Source organism: Phyllobates terribilis, unplaced genomic scaffold (genome assembly GCF_046119375.1).
Source record: "Phyllobates terribilis strain yellow unplaced genomic scaffold, ASM4611937v1 Scaffold_7__3_contigs__length_470593459, whole genome shotgun sequence".
In the NCBI taxonomy this organism is placed as follows: Eukaryota; Metazoa; Chordata; class Amphibia; order Anura; family Dendrobatidae; genus Phyllobates; species Phyllobates terribilis.
Window position 1 is genome coordinate 333,987,810 of NW_027362767.1, and position 21,247 is coordinate 334,009,056.

Consider the following 21,247-nt stretch of genomic DNA (forward strand, 5'->3'; position numbering starts at 1 on the left):
AGGGTTCCCCTTCCTCAGTGTTCCCTCCCCCCACTCCAGCCAGGGACAGGGACTGTCGTGCCCATCTCAGGGGCATATTGGTCGCCCTGCCCCACGGCAATGTGGTGTAATGCATGCAGGTGTCGGGTCCTGATCCACACTCCATCCTTATCTGAGAGTGAGATATCACACCTCTGGGTGAGGTGCAATACGTCTGTAGCAACCGAGCCCTCGGTGCTACAGTTCCATTTATCTTCAGCCTAGGTGACGTATTGTGATACAGGGCCGTGATTTTGGCTATAAAAGGGTCCCCTAGACCCCTACCCCAAGCTTTTTAAGAGAATCATATATGGCGTGCCAGGAGACTCTATGGAATGCTTTCTCAGCATCCAACGAGAGTATCTACTTACAAATTTTTAACTGCATCTAGCCCAGGAAATACTTTGTGCCTAGTAGCAGTGTCTGCTAGTCAGCGGATTATCCCGGCTGTTAAGCAAGCTACACCACCTGTAGTTTGGACACTTAATTTTTTCAAAGGAAATGCTTCGGGACCACGGGATACTCAGTGAAGAGCATCAGGAGGCACCCCAAGGCATAGGGGCTGGGACTGGCACTAGGATGCCTTGCGGTGGACAGCCGAGCTCGATCCTTATAAAAGCTTTTTAACTGCAGCAGCTTTAGTGGACGCTACTGGAGCTGGAATTACGCGGCTGCTGGCATGAGACTTGCCCTCCAATAGATCCTTGTAAATGGATTTAAAGTGTATTCATTCAAATTAGAGGGACAATTTAAATTAAAAAGCTTAGAGCTGCCTCCACCACAGGGGGGCTCTCTCGACCCACCAGCGGACAGGCACCAGTATTGGGAGAGGGGGGCTGGCCGTCAGGGTTCACCGCGGCTCTGGCACAAACCCGGCGACACGGAGGTGGCACGGGCAGGAGCGGACTGGCCGTCTCGGCTTCTCACTTTTTGGATTTTAGAAGGGCATGACATGCCTATATCTGTGTCTCCCCCTCCTTTTACTCCTCCACCTCTTTTCTTTTCGCATGACTATATGTACTTGTCACTTTTCCATGTGTTAGTTGTGTCTTCTGAGCAGTTTGTCAGCTTTTGGACACCTTTGAAGGTGTTTTCTATGTGTTTCTATGTGTTTTTGTTTGCCTGCCATTGGTTTTAACGGTGTTCGAAGGTGTTCGACGAACAGTTCGACGAACAGTTCGGCGAACACACGGGTGTTCGACGAACCGAACCGAACTCGAACACTACGGGGGTGACTCAACACTAATTGTGAGCAGCGAGCGTTTCAGTAGAGATGCGGGATAGTCATGCTAATTATGGCGTCATCGCCACTCACCAAAGTCCTGTGGAGTCCTCAAAGTTTTGGAGGACGGCACAGATGTCAGACATCATGCCCACTCATCAGCTATTATGTGGGGAGGCTGACCTGAATACCAATGGGCATGTTGAATAGTGTTGAGCCACCCCCATAGTGTTCGGTTTCGGTTCGGTTCGTCGAACACCATTAAAACCAATGGCAGGCAAACAAAAACACATAGAAACACATAGAAAGCACATAGAAAACACCTTCAAAGGTGTCCAAAAGCTGACAAACTGCTGAGAAGACACAACTAACACATGGAAAAGTGACAAGTACATATAGTCATGCAAAAAGAAAAGAGGTGGAGGAGTAAAAGGAGGGGGGGACACAGATATAGGCATGTGATGCCCTTCTAAAATCAAGAAAGGCTGGAGTAAAAATCTAAAATCAGCCTACCAACACCCAGACGTCGTGACAAGAAAATTAAAAAAAGAAATATCTTCAGGTAGAATGGCAGTTCCATTCAGAACACTTTCCTTACAAGATGTAGTGGTATCCCCGTTGGGAGTCGTGCCAAGAACGGAACCCAATACATTCGGACTAATCCACCATTTGTCATATCCAAGGGGCAGGTCAGTAAACGACAACATCGACGCAGAACCAAGTACAGTAGTATATACTGTACCTCCTTTGACAAGGCAATCAGGCGAGTCAAGAATTGGGAAGGGGCACCCTAATGGTCAAAACAGACATTGATGCGGCGTTCCGGTTACTTACTACCTGTGCCTCCGAATAGTGTCCGCCTATTGGGCTGCTTCTGGGAATGAGCATACTATATAGATCGCTGTTTGCCCATGGGGTGCTCCATATCCTGCTCACTATTTGAGGCGTTTAGCTGCTTCCTCGAATGGGTCGTCATGGACGTTTCTAAGGGGGCACATATTATCCATTACCTCGATGACTTCTTATGCCTGGGCCCAAAAGATTCGCCACAGTGTGAATACACACGGTAGTCCACCTGTGAGAAGGAGAGAGCTGGAGGGAGAGCGGACATCACACAGCCGAGGGGTTAGATGGCGAACGGAAGAAGGAAAGAGGGCGAGGGAGGTAAGGGTGTACGGTGGAAGGCCGACCAGAGCTCCCCCACGTTCCTGCTGGGCGGGGAACAGCCCTGGGAAGAAAAGCCGCTTGCCATCCCTTTGAGTTACGGGCGCGAGCGGGCAGATGGACTACGCTGAAGTGCGAAGCCGACACGGCCAGGCCGTTCCTGCCCGTGTGACCTCCGTGTCGCCGGGTTTGTGCCAGAGCCGCGGTGGACCCTGACGTCCAGCCCCCCTCTCCCAATACTGGTGCCTGTCCGCTGGTGGGTCGAGACACCCCGCGGTGGAGGCAGGTCTAAGCTCTGAAATTTAAATTGGCTCTGTAATTTGAATGAGTACACTTTAAATCCTTTTACAAGGATCTATTGGAGGGCAAGTCTGTTGCCAGCAGCCGCGGTAATTCCAGCTCCAGTAGCGTCCACTAAAGCTGCTGCAGTTAAAAAGCTTTTATAAGGATCGAGCTTGGCGGTCCGCCGCAAGGCGTGCTACTGCCAATCCCAGCCCCTTTGCCTTGTGGCGCCTCCCCAATGCTCTTCACTGAGTGTCCCGGGGGCCCAAAGCATTTCCTTTGAAAAAATTAAGTGTCCAAAGCACAGGTGGTGTAGCTTGCTTAACAGCTGGGCTACTCCGTTGATTAGCAAACACTGCTACTAGGCCCAAAGTATTGCCTGGGCTAGATGTAGTTAAAAAATTGTACTTAGATCTACAGGCCGTGTAGCTTGCTTAACAGCTGGGCTACTCCGCTGACTAGTAAACACTGCTACTAGGCCCAAAATATTGCCTGGGCTAGATGCAGTTAAAAATTTGTAATTAGATCTACAGGCGGTGTAGTTTGCTTAACAGCTGGGCTACTCCGCTGACTAGCAGACACTGCTACTAGGCCCAAAGTATTGCCTGGGCTAGATGCAGTTAAAAATTTGCAATTAGATCTACAGGCGGTGTAGCTTGCTTAACAGCTGGGCTACTCCACTGACTAGCAGACACTTTTACAAGGCCCAAAGTATTGCCTGGGCAAGATGCAGTTAAAAATTTGTAATTAGATCTACAGGCGGTGTAGCTTGGTTAACAGCTGGGCTACTCCGCTGACTAGCAGACACTGCTACTAGGCCCAAAGTATTGCCTGGGCTAGATGCAGTTAAAAATTTGTAATTAGATCTACAGGCGGTGTAGCTTTCTTAACAGCTGGGCTACTCCACTGACTAGCAGACACTGCTACTAGGCCCAAAGTATTGCCTGGGCTAGATGCAGTTAAAAATTGTTACTAGATACAAAGGCGGTGTAGCTTGCTTCAGATGGGCTACTCCGCTGACTACAAGACACTGCTACTAGCCCAAAATGATTGGCTGGGTTAGATGCAGTAAAAAATTGTTATTAGATACAAAGGCGGTGTAGCTTGCTTCAGAGCTGGGCTACTACGCTGACTAGCAGACACTGAAGCTTTGGAGCAGACCTCTGATTCCCAAGCTATAGTATGAGTAAACAGCTCTGCAGACTCAACCATCTGTGTTACCCCATACTCAGACGGGCAGCTGGAGACTTGGGAGCTGTGAGGAAGCAAGTGCGATTGGGGTGACACCTCTGAGGACTGGAGTATTTGTGATGTTGAAGTTGAGGTGGAGGAGAGCCCACTTGTAGGAGCACTTGATATCCGTTGAAGCACCTGCTGTTTTTGTGCCTCATCTGGAATTTGTAGTGATGGGCGTGTCCGTAAGAAAGGAATCATATCACATTGTCCACGAAAAGAAGTAGACATCTTAGTTAGGCTGGAAGATGGTCTTTCTTCTGCAGATGTTACTGTTGCTTTACAACCTGCCACACGGACATAACCTATTTTTCCCTTTCCAACACGCCTATTCCCCTTTCCACCAGCAGCAGCCCTTTTGCCACTCATTTTGGTGGTTAACTAATTGGCAACTCTGTAATTGTTTGCACAAAAAACAATGGATGGAAACCGAGCAGAGCTGAGTGGCCAAACTGTGGTACTAGCCCAAAAGGATTGGCTGGGTTAGATGCAGTAAAACAATTTTATTAGATACACAGGCGGTGTAGCTTGCTTCACAGCTGGGCTACTCCAATGACTACGAGACACTGCTACTAGGCCCAAAAGGATTTCCTGGGTTAGATGCAGTAAAAAATTAGAATTAGATACACAGGCGGTGTAGCTTCCTTCACAAGTGGGCTACTCCGCTGACTACGAGACACTGCTACTAGGCCCAAAAAGATTTCCTGGGTTAGATGCAGTAAAAAATTGTTATTAGATACACAGGTGATGTAGCTTGCTTCAGATAGGCTACTCCACTGACTACCAGACACTGCTACAGGCCCAAAAGGATTGGCTGGCTTAGATGCAGTAAAAAATTGGTATTAGATACACAGGTGGTGTAGCTTCCAGCACAGATAGGCTACTCCAATGACTAACAGGCACTGCTACAGGCCCAAAAGGATTGGCTGAGCTACATTTCGCCAAATGCTGTGAAAAACACTTGCACAGCACTGGCACAGACCTGCCTGGCAAAAAGTGCTATGAACTGCTGTAACCTATCCCTCAAAAGGGCTGCAATTAGAACTAGTCCCTACTCCCTAAACCTATCTCTCTATGTAACTGGAAATTCTCTCGCAATTCATACAGTTATACTGTATAGCGCCCACAGCAGCAGTGGTGCCGTCTAACACTCAGCTGCAGCAGTGAGAAAATGGTGGCGACGGGGCAAATGGCTGGGTCTTATAGGGCAAGGACATGTGACATATACAGCCAATGACACATGCCCTTACTTGTGTGAAAAAAAAGCACTTCTCTGCGTGTGTGCGCTACTGATAGGCTAACAGACTGCACCGCCCCACTGTAAGTGCGGGAAAGAAAAAAAAAATGGAGATCGGCATTATTTCTGCAGAGATCCATCCCCTGCCCCTCCCCCCGCCCAGTCTATACTGAAACTGTCTATTAACATTGATTAACAGTATTACTGTGAAAAAATCCAGTTACGCTTTTGGTGCACAAACAGTTATGGAACATAACCTCGAACAGCCAAATTTTTTGCAAATCGTTCGAGTTCGTCGAACGACTCAAACACCGCCCAAAACAGCTCGAATTTGAGATTGGCGAACAGTTCGAGTCGAACACTGCTCATCTCTAGAGTTGAAGCTGGTACCCAACGACTGCCCTCTGCTGCTCACAAATCCTTCCCAACATATGCAACATTGAGTTCCAAAGCGTGGTGACATCACACACCAGTCGGTGAGCTGGAAGCTGCAAACACTGCTGAAACATGGTGAGGGCAGCAGAAGCTGTAGGTGACTTTTGGAAATGGGCACACACATGGCGTACTTTCACAAGCAGCTCAGGCAGATCCGAGTAGGTTTTGAGAAAGCGCTGAACCACTAGGTTGAGCAGATGGGTCAGGCATGGTACGTGTGCGAGCTTGCCTAACTTCAGACCTGCCATCAAGTTCCGGCCATTGTCACAAAAGGCCATGCCTGGCTGTAGGTTCAGCGGTGACAGCCACAGATCTGCCTGCTCTGTTACAGCTGTCAACAGCTCTGCAGCAGTGTGTGTTTTGTCCCCTAAGCATATTAGCTTCAGCACAGCCTGTTGCCGCTTGGCTGAGTCAGTGCTGCAGTGCTTCCAGCTTCTGACTAATGTGGTCATTTCAGAGATGGAGGCTGAAGAGGAGGAGGTGGTGCAGGAGTTGTAGAATGTGAGGGCAATCCTGACTGACCCAGGGCCCGCAGTCTTCGATGTCGGGAGGACATGTTCCGTCTCAGGGTCCGACTGGGTCCTGGCTTCCACTATATTAACCCACTGTGCTTGTCAGCAAGATGTACCATCCCTGGCCACAAGCACTTGTCCACTTGTTCGTGGTTAGGTGGACCTTCCCAGTATCTGTGTTGTTGAGGGCATGGGTAATGTTCTGGGAAAAGTGCTTGTGTAAAGCGTGGATGGAACACCAGGAGAAATAGTGTCGGCTGAGGACTGAGTACCGAGGGATGGCCGTCGCCAAGAAGTTGTGGAAATATTTTGTCTCCACGAGCCTAAAAGGCAACATTTCAAGTGCAAGCAGTCGAGAAATGTGGCAGTTTAGCGCTGTGGCCTTTGGGACATTGGTTGTGTATTTGCACTTGCGTTCAAAAGACTGGTGTAGGGACACGGACGTGGACGTGGTTTCTGATGGTGGTGGTTGCAAGTGTGCAATGACAGGTGAAGGACGGGAGGCATCTTCACCTGCGCCATTGACAGGGGATTGGCATGCATGTACAACAGCTGTACAGGCAGTGGTGTCTCCCACAGACAATGTTTCTGGACCCTGGCGTTCAGCCCAACTAGTTGGGTGCTTTGCTGTCATGTGCCTGAGCATGCTGTTGGTGGTTAGGCTGGTAGTTTTGCTGGCTCTGCTGATGCTGACATGGCAGATGTTGTAAATGGCCTTTTTGGGGTTATCTGGACAGTCTTTAAAAGTGAGCCAGACTCTGGAAGACCTAACAGTTGGACTGGCAACTTCCCTCGTGTTGGTGTTTCGGGGAAGAGTTGCCCGCCTTGTGTCTGTGGTCACCAAACTGCTTGTTCCTGTCTGTTGTTGTGCTACGCATTCCTCACCCTCTGTGCTGCTGTCTTTGCTATGCATGTCACCTTGCCAGGTTGGGTCAGTGACTTCATCGTCCACCACCTCGTCTTCCACTTACGCACCCTGGGCCTCCTCCTGACTTGCTGGCAGTTGTGTCTCATCATCATCATCATCCACCTCTTGTGACAGTAATTGCACTTTCCCACCGTCGTCTTTATGTGATCGTGGCTGCTCAAATATTTGGGCATCGCTATATGCGATCTCCTCTTGCCCCGCTTGAAGCGGGCCGGGCAAGAGGCCCGAATCAATAAATGAAAAAATGAACAGCTCTTCGGAGTGTCCAAGTGTGGGATCACTTGCCTCCGGGCAGTCAGCAAGGTGGGAGAAAGGAGGATCAGGGTGAGGAATATGTGGTCCAGTCTCACAGCTGCTGAAACTGGACTGTGTGGAAGACAGGGTGGTGGTGGTGACAAACTGACTGCAAGCATTATCTGCTATCCAACCAACAATCTTTTCACACTGCTCTGGCTTCAAGAATCATGTTCCGCGGCCCCCTAGAAATTGGGACAGAAAGGTAGTTCGACATGATGTGGCTGTTTGTTGTGTCCTTCAGCAGGCACAGTTTCATCTTCATTTCATAGGCAGTGTCCATGTAGTATTGTATTGGTCAGCGAACAAGTGTGAATAAGTTGAACAACACACAACTGGCAGGCTTTAAATGGAGTGTAATATTTTGCACGCTCACAAAAATATCACGATTATTACCGCAGTAATATCGGATAACGTCTGATGACAACAGTTTTAGGCAGTGGCCTTGCAGTATGGTATTGGTCAGCGACCAAGTGTGAATAGGTTGAACAACACACAACTGGCAGGCTTTAAATGGAGTGTAATATTTTGCACGCTGCCCAAAATGTAACAATTATTACCGCAGTAATATCAGATCACGTCTGATGATGGATAAGTTTCTCTGCTTCCACAATACCGCAATGCAAATAAAATCAACCAAATCTGTTGACAAGCAAATGGAGTAGTTAAAATGATGTATTACTGTATATTGCTTTTTATGCAAATGATCAGGATTACGAGCAAAAAGACAATTAGCCCTGATATCTAGGGCTATCTGTAACAGCCGCAGACAGCACGTACCATGGACCCTATTCTGCTCTATACACTCTCTACAATCTCTGCCTGCCTAAATCCTGCTATCACCAGGATTAATATATGCAGCTGGATTAGTCCTTAGGAGGACTGTTAGTTCAGATGTTTATGAAAATTTGCTGTGGAATACCTATACCTAACTAATAAACTGCCAATTTTCTCCCTAGCTCAGCAGCACCTCTCCCTACTCTGCCTGTCTTAAGGGTAGACTGTGATGACCATAGGGTCACCAGGTCTGATATGGACCCAATGACGCTATGAGGCCAGCCAATCACTGTAATGCCACAGCCAACATGGCTGCGGCATTTCAGTGTGTGGCAGGCAATCCCCGCATGTTTATTCGTTGCCTAAACAGCACCAAACATGAGGGGCGGGGACTCAAGCTCCCGCCTGAGCATCCCAGAAGTACTCGCCGAGCATCTCAAACAGTGAGATGCTCGGGTGAGTACCGAGCAGTAGCGAGCCCACTCACTCAGCATTAGTCCTCACTCAAAAGAAAAAGATTTTTCACAAAAAAAAATATAAATGATTAGCACAATTTCTCATCTAGTAATATCATGAGGGTGTGAGATATTGGACCCAATTTTTATGAGTTGGAATAATTCCTTTAACTTTTAAAAAGTTATATGCATCTTTGGCTTTCACGGGTTAAGTGTCTTCTCAAAACCAGATCCTTAGGATTGCGGTCACACATGTGAAGTCGCACTATCCTCTTCTTATTTAAAGAAGCACTCCTCCCATCAAAGTTTTTATCCTCTTAATATATTGCAGTCATCATATTATATAGCACTGTGTACTTATAATTGCTCATTTTGCCTTTTTACCCAGCTAATTCTTCTCTTTTCTCTGCTCTGTGTAGAAACAGGAAGTCTCTTGTCCCAGCAAAAATCATTCCCCTCTTCAACTCCTCACCCAGCTGCTTCACCCTTCCTTCTGCCAGGGGCTTTTCCAGTGACTTATGAGTCAAACAGGGAAAATTGACCTCCTGTTTCTACATAGAGCATAGAAGGATTCAGCTAGTCTGTTCTTTATAACATAATGTCATAGATCTATTGAAAAAGAGAAGAATTAGCTTGATAGAAGAGCAAAATGAGCAATTGTAAGAACACAGTGCTATATAAAATGATGATTGCAATATATTAAAATGAAAAAAATGTTGATGGGAGGAGTGCTTCTTTAAATGGAGTGTCACGCAAGGTGTAGGAAAGACTAAGTGCAATACGAAGGGAAGGGGGAAAAGGGGGCCCAGACTCTAGGGAAAGGAGGTAGTGGAGACCTCCTAGGCTGACCTATATCACCTTGTCTCCCCTAATGTCCCTATACTGGTTCCGCACCAATCGTCGCAGGAACCTCGCCCTGTCTTTCTCTGGAGTTTGGCCCTGGCTAGGGAAGGGAGGGGATGAATGCTAGTCGATCCCCACTGACAACTAAAGACAACAAGGGGAAAAAACAAGGGAAGATAGCTTAGCTTTAGTTGACTTCAGAGAGATAAACACACGTCCTCTTAGCATCAGAGAGGAAGAAGTACAGCGCTAGCTCCAAGCCTTTACAAGGGGTCATGTGAGTATCGCTGGCACCTCCCTCTAGAAAACAGCAAGGATTTATACACCCAAGCCAGGGTGTAAATTAGCAAGAGTAAGGTAGCTGCTGGGTCCTAGAGAGACAGCTTCTAAGAAGGTGTCTGTAATGCCAAATGAAGAGATCTCCTGCAACCAACTGCAGGGCGACTGTCTGCCACTTCTGACACACCCGTGACATGGAGGAACTAATGAAAATTTAGTCAAAAGGGAGTTTAAAAAAACTGATATAAAGGCTTTGTCATTCTTAGCAACCATATTGTTTACAAAGTTCTGCAAATCTATCAATGTGCTAGATGTGTGTTTACCAATGGTATATGTGTACAGGGGAATAGTGTGATTTTATACTTCATAATTCAGGTTTTGTTTTTATCTAGAGTGTGAAACTTGATTTACAATGGGTAGTTATCAGTATAGTTTATGGGTCTCTTTCTATAAGTACTACTGCGTCTGAAGCAAGTTATTAAAGATCAATAGCTTTTACGAGAGGTCCCCCAACCTTTGGTATCTTGAGAACCCCACTCAGCTTTAAGTGTTTTTGTTAAAAGGAATCAGTCAGCAGGTTTTTGCTACCTCATCTGAGAGCAGCATGATGTAGGAAAAGAGACCCTGATTCCAGTGATGAATCCCTTAGTTTACTTGGTGCAGCAGTTGGGACACAATCAGAGTTTTTAGATGTAGGATTGCAGCAGAGCTCAGAGAGCTAGCCCCGCCCACACCATGGTCTCTGTGTACATTGTATATTGACAGTGAGCTGCTTATAAGAAGAGGGGGCGTGGTTGGACCAGGGCTAATGTGAGCTGTAGTCCAGGCAGTGATAATCTCCTGGTGATAAAACATTCATTGTATGAAAACAACAGCACGCAGCTTAATAGGTGGCAAATCCCAGAAATCTATGTTTTAGCTGCTACCTCATGCTGCCCTCGGATTACATAGTAAAAACCTGCAGATAGATTCACTTTAAGTCACAGTCAATTAAAAAAATAATGGGCAGACATATTACATGTGGAGAAATAAAACAAATTATAAAATTGCAGCATTTGCAGATAGATAGATATGTAAGATTACATTTGGATTTATACCCAGTGATACCACTGGAGACTTTCTGGCCTTCAGTTGCACGTCCAAACTTACATATTTATTGTTCTGATAATGACTAGTTGTTGAGTGCGGCAGATTGATACAGAATTACTACCTAGCATGAACATACATTACAAGAATACACTTTGTGCTTCCTTTATTGCCCCAGCGACTGGATTACATTTCACTCACTTTGAGTATGTAGTGAATTACTTATTTTCAAAGTTCAAGCTGTTCAAAACAATAGTCCGAGCATCGGTAAATGTCAGCAAAGCGTATTGTAATAACATTGTGGGTTAATTTTGACTATTTTTATTGGAAATGAATGTTTTACAAACATATGGATATAATATGCCTTTACTTAAAGGAATTTGCCTCCCCAAAAATGTATCTTTTTTTTTTTGCATTTTTAAATTTCACTTTTTTGAGGTAGATTACATGGATTTTGGGTGCAGTTTATGCTGCTATTTGGTCACTATTTATTACATTTTTTGAAGCAGGAACAACGACAGCATTTCTGGCATTGTTTTCAAGGTTCTTTTCACAGCATTCACTATGTAGCATATATCACACATTAAATCTATATAAATTAAAAAAACATTTTTGCCATATTTTTAGCACTTAAGCATGCAGTTGCTTGAATGCTGACATAATACATACTATGCCAGGAATCTGCCCCTGACAAGGCCTAATGTAATACAAAAATGTCAGACTCGGGGGCTTTCATTACTACCCAAGCTACCATGGAAACTCTTTGGCTCCCCACAACCATGTTGTGTGGCTATGGTAGCGTAACAGAAGGAGACCCATCCCCTTCTAACCAGGGCTGTGGAGGTGGTAAGCCAAACCTCTGACTCCGACTCCTCAATTTCCCTGACTCCTGACTCCGACTCCACAGCTCTGCTTCTAACTTCAGATGCTGTGGTTGCTGTTGATTGCGCTACATCTGACATTCACTAATGATGGTGTTAACTCAGCTCCTGAGTTCATGCAATAACCTCACCACCATGCTTTTATGGCACTGGGTGTTATGTACTAGCCATCAGCTCCATGAATGTAGTTTTTGCAATAGAAGAGTCATCAAGATGATAACAGGTTGTCTCCATGCTACGACCCCTGGAGATGTAATGTAACATGTACAGTAGGTGAACCCCACCTGAAATTCATAGAGAGAGAGTAAGAGGACCCTGCTGACCTATGCAGAACAGAAGAATGAGAACAAGCTTTATCTCATATCTAAAGAATAAAAGTACCCATCACAATGCGGACTAAACCTGCCCCCAGCAGAATAACCAAATTCTGTTCTGCAAACCCCAAATTTACATTCAGCTTCCTTTTGTGTTGCATCCATTATGCAGACTGTGTGAGGTTTTTATTATTTGCAGGACTCTAATCCTTATGCTCAGTCTCTTTTATTGCTCTAATTCATAACACATTTTCCGCCGTAACTTTCCATCTGTAATTTAGCACACGCACCTTGAGCTATGCTCAGAGTAGGTAATATGAGTTTAGCTGATGACATCTGTAATATGTGGCATCCTGCATGGGCATCGCTCTTGGATTAAACCAACATTCAGAAATAGCAGCTGAATGAATGTAAAATACACACTAATATTTCAGATGCCGTGAAACAAGCGGTGTTCTGCCTCAGACAGATGTAATGTGTATTTGCTGAGAGGCTTCCAAGCACACAATGGAAGTATTACCTGTAACAGATGTGATGTATTTCTGCCATTGAGAAGTGCGCTAAATACATGTAGAAGAAACACACAACCTCTGGAAATGCATTTAATGTTGCATTGCTTTCTAAATATTCATTTCCTATTCAGATACTGCTGTTTGGAGATTACGTTCATTACTCCAGCTACAGGTGCAGACGTTGTTTGCTTGAACTCCGTCATTTAAAATAAGCACCGTCTAACGTATTGGTTTTGCATAATCCTCCTCCTTACCAGGCGCGTAATGTGGCCATTAAAAAATAATGCCTTAGTGCTCTCTGCTGGTGATGAAATATATGGGACGTCAATATCTACAACTTCCAGGTCTCTTGACAGCAGTGAGTTCTGGTTTCATTTATGTCCTTTGAAGAGAAGCAAATAATGACGTCTATGAGTTTCTGCATGCCGTCTGGCCTCAAGGTAACATCTTGCGTTGAGGATTAATAACGCATACATCACAAATCATCATGGACAGGTTTAGTAGCTCCTTTATTTTGCCAAATAGTCTGTATTTAAGGACAAATGTTACATTATCTTACATTAGTGTAAAATAATGGAAAGGATTTACCCTGCTCGTGTATGGCTACATTTCATTTCTACAAAATGTGAAAAAAATGGTGTCATATTAAAAACTGTAAATATGGTGTTTCCCGAAGAAACCCATAAATGCTGCTTTAGACCATAAAGTCTGTGTATGATTTTAATTTGAAATTCGAATTCGCAGGGGTTGGCAAAGTTTTCAAGTAGTCCGGTAGGAAGGATAAGAAATATGTGTACTGTTAATACATTAATTACCTACACTCTGCTGCTGTCTGCCCTACCTCTCTCCCTACTAATGCAACTAAATGTTCTTCAAAACTAGTGGAAGAAGGATCCATGAGGACTGGGCTCCAGCACATTGGGAAAATGTTAAAACATTACCTTCACCTCATGTCTTTCTATAAAAGCTATGAATAAGGGTTGCTAACCCAAAACGCGTAAGTTTATTGATCCTTACTATTTTTTTTGTTTTTTCTCACTATGATTTTAATTGCACAGTAAAAGTAATTTTTAACATTTTCTCATTGGTGCTGGAGCTTAGTCCTCATAGACCCTTCTTCCATTTCTGACCTAGATACAAGCCTGGTCTTCTCCTACATTCCCTGCACCACACATTGACCAAACAAGGTCTACCAGGGTTCCTATGTAAATACAAGTGGTTTTCACACTGAATTTTCCTCCCTGAACGGTGAAGGTTCTCTTCAAAACTAGTGTTTTTTCAGTCCTTATGTGGAGTGAGCTGTGTGCTCTGATCTTTATCCATATGCTATAAAAACATGAAATGATGCTGACTGGGCAGCCCAAATTTTTTATAATGGCTGTGATAGTAGTTAGTGTTGAGCGAGTATGTTCTGTCCGAGTATGCTCGGGCCGAGCTCTGAGTATTTACTGCTGCTCGGTGATATGGTTGAATCGCTCCCGTGTGCATGATTTGCAACTGTTTGACAGCTTTATTACATGTGAGGAATGTGTAAGAAATAGACATTCCTCACATGTATTAAAGCTGTCAAACAGTTGCAAATCATGCACACGTGAGCGATTCAACCATATCACCGAGCAGCTGTAAATATTCGGTGCTTGGCCCGAGCATACTCGGCGAAAGGGTTAATAGAACATACTCGCTCAACACTAATAGTAGTCTGTTATGAATTGCTGCGCTTGCTTATGTGAGGTTCAGGGCATCATAAAGAAGGCCACATAGTTTCTTGTCAATAGCCCACATTGTGACTCTTCCATACTGTATAAAATGGAGTTGGGTATTTTTTTGGACGCAAATCAAATTGCAAACTGTTCAAATTTGCGATAACCTGTGAATGTCAGTAAATTATGCTTGACTTTGATTCACTATGGATTCATTTGATCATCTTTATTTTTAATTAATTTACTTCCTGTAGTTTATATAGCTGGTATGATAGTGTAGCAACTCACTTGGGAAAATAGGTAACAACACTAAAAGCTACAACAGACTCTGCTGGATCCTGTACAGACTCAGATTCTGACCCCGCAGTCTCTAGTGGTTCCTGCGTGAGCTTAGATAACGCTAACCACAGACTAGACGATGGCAACTCGGACCTATGCTGCCTGAAAGGCCGTCAAGTGCTTCACGTTCCTTCTAAAAGAAATGGAGGGCAGAGCAGAGTGCAAATTACATACAGAAGGGAAAGTGTGCTGAAATAGAAAGATATCCCAGAGTGAGTAAAATAAACAACAAAAAACAAAATAAAGGATTAAGTACGTACTGATAGCGAATTTGCCGCCTACTTCCTAAAAGGAAACAGAAGATAGGTGCAGGGTAAAGAACATAAACAGCCTGGAGATAAACCCTAGCTGGTCTTTCACTGACTGGCTTAAACTACAGCAGTATGCCTGGACATCCAAATGAGACTATTACCAGCAGGGGGAAAGTATATAAAGCCGCACTCAAAAGGTGATAGGGCAGACAAATGAGAAAATGAAAACACAAGTTACCCTAAAAGGACTGAAGCAAGGATGACAGAAACAAATCACCCAGAGTAAAGGTGTATCTGCTGTGGCTCTGTGGACAGAGAAGCCGACCACAAAGTACAGGCTCAAGGTTTCGAACCCAGACACATGACAATAGAACCAATACACTGTTAAGAACAGTACTGAGATTGTCATTACTCATATCTAAAACCTTCCCCAATGACACTCAGAATCTAAATTTTTTCTATCTCAAGCTCATACATTTGAACACATTTCATTGTAAGCCAGTCAGTATGCTTTTGGGGTTCAGGAGTAAACCCAGGAACACAGGGGATACCAGTGTATCAACCCTTTCACAATTGAGAGGCAGGTGCTGGCTGAGCTCGCTTAGTACACAACATAGGACATCCCAGTACATCTTATGTAGGGATAGGGTTAATACTGGTGCTATCCTTGGTCAGATTCGATCCCAGAACCCCAGTGCTGCAAGACCAACTACACAGTCATGGGCAAACATTTTGAGACTGACACAAATTTTGGTTTTCACAATATTTTGTTTTTCAGTGTTTTTAGATCTTTTAGTCACATATTTCTATGGTTACTAAAGTGCAATTAGAAGCATTTCATAAGTTTTTAAAATTTTATTGATAAATACATAAAGTTTGGCATGCTGAATATCAGCTTCTAGGCCAAATCCTGACTAGTGACAACCAATTCTTGTCTAATCAGTGCTTGGAGTTAATCACAATTTCTTTGTTTATATCTTGAGAAAAGACCTCAAGTTCTCAATGGGATTGAGATCTGGTGAGTTTCCTGGCCAATGTTTTGTTCACTGAGCCACTTGTGGTCAATCCTCAAAACGCAGGAGGACAAACAAGAACCTAGAAGCTCTGATGAACTCCAAGCACTGATGAGGCAATAATAGGTTATTATTAGTCAAAATTTAACCCTGAAGCTGATATATTACTTGCTAGAGAAAATTGCAGGAGTCTTGAATATTAAAACTCAACACATTTTTAATATTGAGTCTTTCCATAAACTTGATTTATTTGCCAATAAAACTTACAAAATGCCGATTGTACTTCAGTAGCCATAGAAATATCCGATTAAAAGATCTAAAAACACTATTATTGTTATGGTCCTACACTGTCTATATTAAAAACCTTACTGTATATCAAAGTTGAAGTAATGCATATAAAAGGGTAGACAAATAGAACCGGGTCCCAATATCAGACCACCTAAGCCCATGGTAACTTTGCTTTGCATTTATATATAATGATGGTAGGGTATGAGATATATTTTTTGTCTTTTGTAGGTTTTGCATCTTTTTGCTAGTGTGAACATGCTCCTATTTCTTGCTTGTGTACCATCTTAGACCTCAGTTCACATTGCTTGTTTTTTTGTCTTGTTTGCATTCTGTGCAAATTAGGGGTGTGGCATCCCCCTTGTTGAGCTGGTTAGTATATATGTAGCTTACCATGGGCCTAGGTGGTCTGATATTGGGACCCGTTTCTATTTGTCTACCCTTTTATACGCATTACTTCAACTTTGATATACAGTAAGGTTTTTAATATAGACAGTGTAGGACCGTCCCAATTTAGGGTCACCTTGTCGCTGGTGGGATGGCTTGTCTACTTTTTTTGATCAAAAATAGTTCACTAAGTACCCTATATTTCATATGCAACTTTGGTTTACATTTATGTTATTCTTCAGTAAAAAGTAGTTTATTTTTGAACTGTGGTCTCCCTCACTTAACTCCGTAACATCTGGTCCTGGCCAGCCGAGTACAACGGCACCATGAGGTCTGCAAAGGCATTTCAACACAGCAACATAAGTCCACACACCGAGTCAGGACCCCCATTTTCATGTAGTGTGTCGGGGCGTGGAAGAAGATACCTAGCCCATGGCTACTGCCTCATACCATGTTACACTCTCTTAGTCGTAATAGCTATGACTTTTAATGTATTTTTTTAAATGTATCCACAATAATGTAATAAGGATATTTATTCAATGTATACACAATGCAGATTTATTATTTCACTAGTGGAAGTGCTGATTTTTCTCACTTTTTTTCATAAAAGCGCAAGTAATCTGCAGATGACTTTACCAAAAAAATTTTTATCAAAGCTAAGTAACAGGAAGTTTCCAAAAAAAAAATCATTTTTATTTAAAAAAATGACATACCGAAAAGAGAAAAAAACACAGTTGAAACATGTTATAAAAAGGCATTACAAAAATGCACTGAAAAACAGAAGGAGAAAACAAAATTAACCAAATTTACAGTAGCATTGGTACAGTAATAAAAACAAAGCAATACTCATCGTGGGAGCTTAGTCTTGAAGAGGTTTTCCAAATAATTAAAATATTGGGCTAAAGGAGAAGACAAGTTACATTCCTTTTAAATTCACTGCCATTCTGGTGCTGAATGCCAGTCTGCCCTGCACTAATCACATCATCAAAGATGGACACTGCAGTGGTGATGTGTGGTAAACTGCTGCAGCCAATCAATAACCAGTGTATCAGGTAGTCAGTCGTGTTATCAATGCAATTCAAGTCTTTGTTTGCGGCAATGATAACATCTGTAACTCCAAAGTGACCACTGCAGCCAATGATTTGTCACACTGACAGTCCAGGACAGCAGGAAAGCCATCAGACCTAGCAGGTAAGTATTGTGAATTTTATTATTTTACGTAATTTTTCACCTTGGCCCATACATATACAATCTCTACTTACAAATATAATTTTAAATGAAATGTTAAAATCATCTATTAGAAAATTAACACATATTAAACTTTGTAAATAGGAAAACGTTTTTTCAGTCTTCTACAGAAAATCCTGATTATGATCATAAGAAAACTATCTCCTGAATTTTTTTTGTCTTTATAGAATTTTCTGCTATAAATCTTGAGTCCACTACTTCTTTTTAGACACCTTATGGTTTATCAGTAGTGAGCTTACTCATTAAAAGTATATAGATGTGCTTTTAAGGATGCAAAAATAGATGTCGTTCCAGTAAATACATTTTAGATTTGGAAAGGCCAGGACACAAGGTACGCTTAGCGGCTTTGATCTTTTTTTTGAGTGCTTTCAAGAAAGTAATAAAAATAAGAACTCACATTGTAAGAGCATTTCTTACCTAATGAAAATTACTCAAGCAAATGTATCTGGGTTTCTAAAGAAACTGTTTTCAGGATCAGCAAAGTGACCATTAGAGAATAAGGGTTATGCTACCAGAAAAATGTAACAGTTCTGTTACGAGAAGTTTAAAGGGCTCACTGGATGAGGTGGATCCTCTAAGCCCAAGGTCCAGGTGTTCACATGGGCCATGGGTGTCGGTGCAGCAGGTTGGTGAGTAGAGCGACTGGGAACCATAGGAAGAAAGGTGGGAGGCGGGAAACCGCAGGCAGAGTGCAGGAAACCATAGACAGGCAGAGGTAGTCAGAAAACCGCAGGCAGACAGGTTGGAGTGCCGGAAACCGCCAGCAGGAGGAGAACACAGGAGAAGCAGATAACACTCCAGAGGAATGGGAAAGTCAGCAACCAAGAAGGACGCACACAGCCAGGAAGACTGAAAACGACAGGCGAATACAGAGAAGGGGTCCTGAGATCCGGGGACAGGTAGCCAACAGAACTCTGGAGTCACTAGAAGCCAAGTCACTAGACATTGCAACTTTGAATTTATGTAGAATTGTAGTTCCAATGATGATGCATACAGGGAAAAGATGCTTCCTGTTTCTTGTAGAGTTTAGAAGGATTCAGCCAGTCTGTTTATAATCACATGATGTCATAGGCTTAATGGAAAAGAGAAAAATTAACTGGGTAGAAAAGCAAAATGAGCAATTGTAAGTACACAGTGCTATATAATATGACGACTGCAATATATTAAGAGGATAAAAACTTGGTGTGAGTGCTTCTTTAAGTGTAGAATCTGCAAAAATATATAAAAAGAAATGCAAATGATTTGTGCTCGTTATATAAATTTGATTACCTTCAAGTCTATCATGGCTACAGTGGCTGGCAAGGAGCCCACGACTTTTTATATAACCGGGGGCCCATCTCGCTCTCAGTCTCTGCTTTACCTCTAGTTTACATGTTGAATCTCAATGACTTTTTTTATTTTAGTAATTTACTTTTGCCCAAATCATCCCCCACTCCTTTGATCATCATTCCTGCTGATATACACAGCTGCGCCTTAATATGCATTGTGACAATCATATGCTGAAGTAATAGGTACCATTTCCTCCTTTCTACTATTAGAGTCTTATTTCTAAGCCGGCATCAGTTTTCCTAATGCCATCTTAATATAATAGCGGTATGACATTAGGTGTGCTATGTCAATCTGAACTATCTAGTCATGATTTTAACAGGTACGGAAATCTTAAAGGAAGACGGGACAATATTCCTTGTATTCCGTCTTAACATTTTGTTGTTTGCTGAAGTTTAGATGCAAAAGCATATCAACAGCTGTTCAAAGATCTCAGTAGGATATGCAGCTTCCCTCAGCCAAATTGCCAGAGCTCCCACCAAGGAGAAAGCAATTTATTTTATGCAACCATCTGGGCTGTGCACAGTAAGTTGGTTACTTCACATCTTTTTTTTTGTATTCTTTATCTTTTCATATAAGACATGAATATACAAAATGCTGATTTCATGTCTATGACTTTTGGATTGCATTACCGTCTTCCCACATCATTTTATATTTTCATTCTGTGTGCTTTAATTGTTACTCGTTGCAGATAAACAATCCCGTTACAGCAATATTGTAGATGTATAGCATTTACGTTTTGGTGAAACAGACCATCTTAAACTCCCCAGGACCCAGATGGAGCTATCTAAAAACATTGCTTTTTATGTGGAAACTTCAATCTGTAGTCTGTTTGCAAGAAAATTGAAGTAATAATGAGCAGAAGTCAAGAAGGAAATTGTATGAGTACAACCCTTTAAACTCCAGGAAGAGTGTTATATGGCAACCTTGATGGCAGGACATGGCGCTGGGGCAATGGCGTGTATCTTCTTTATACAAACTATCTCAACTGTTTAATGACAAGAGAAGGAAACTTGCCAAACACCTTCACTGTCAGATCTTGCTCCATGGAAAAAAGTCTTAAAACATATCAACATGAAAATTGTAAAAAATATCTTCCACCATGATACACAACTTTTATCAAGTATCTTGAGAAACTGCAGAAAGATTGACATACATTTAGTATCTCTGTACCTTACACTGCAGTTTATTACCATCATAATGATGACATTGGTTGGATGATATCTACTGCACTTTTGGGTTTGAATTTCACTAGAGATAAGAAAATTGATTTGCAGGACCCTGGTGGCTGTTGGACAGGAACCCTGCGAACCACCTCCTACCTGCCAAAATCATAGGTGCTTTTTCAGATTTATAAGGATTGTCCACATACACGGCATCATTATATCTACATATGGGATCCCCCATAATGCCTGAAGTTCCACATGGATATCTTATCTGGTTCAATACACATATACACAGTAATTGTATCATATAGAGGGATGGGTGTACATCAGAACCAACTCAAGTTTAAATGATAACAAATATCTTCAAAAAGAGGTAATTCATACAAAAGATTAATCTTTATTGAAAAAAGTTTTAATTTGTATGCCCAGAGGGACATCATCGTTGCGGTAAGCTAAATGCATAATGTTGTGCCAGGCCTATTAATCACAACAGGTATCAGGGATTCCGTCAGACAGGAAGCAATTCGCAGAGCCACTGTCCGGCAGCCATCAGGATCCTACAAATTGACTAGCTCGTCCCTTGTTGCCATCCCATGAGTACAGTTGAAAAATCTTGTATAATATGTAGAAAAGGATAAACTTATTTGAGTGGAGCTGATATCTACTTACGTTTTCCAAAAATCCACATTCTGGAGGAGACAGATTTTTGTAATTCGATGTGTTCATTCTGCCTTGTCTACAGTGAACCCCGACCTGAAATGCAATGTGATGGAGGCAAAGAGGATAGCGGACAGGGAACAGCGCAAATCGTGAGAAAGATGATCGGTCAGGTATGTTTTTTTTTAACCTTTAGCCAACTGATTTGGTCACCTCCATTGCTCCTTTCCCTGTCCTTTCCTGCATTTCACCTCATTTCCAGCCATGTGTTTACTCTAGGCCATGAGCAGGCCCTAGAACTCACTGTGCCTGCTCCGGGGCCTACTCACGGCTGGAAGCCACAACCTCGAATGAGAACTGGGCTGGAGATGTGACGAAGGTGCAGCGGGAGCTGCCAGAAAGG

General features: G+C 43.0%; 1 long non-coding RNA gene across 1 annotated transcript in view; it reads left to right on the forward strand.

The window, feature by feature from the left end:
* LOC141154802 (uncharacterized) overlaps window positions 1-21,017 on the forward strand; it is a 489,862-nt gene extending 468,845 nt beyond the window's left edge. Inside the window, exon 4 of the long non-coding RNA XR_012247479.1 lies at window positions 20,930-21,017. This is a non-coding gene — a long non-coding RNA (uncharacterized lncRNA). The remainder of the gene's footprint in view (window positions 1-20,929) is intronic.
* The last annotated feature ends 230 nt before the right edge of the window (window positions 21,018-21,247 follow it).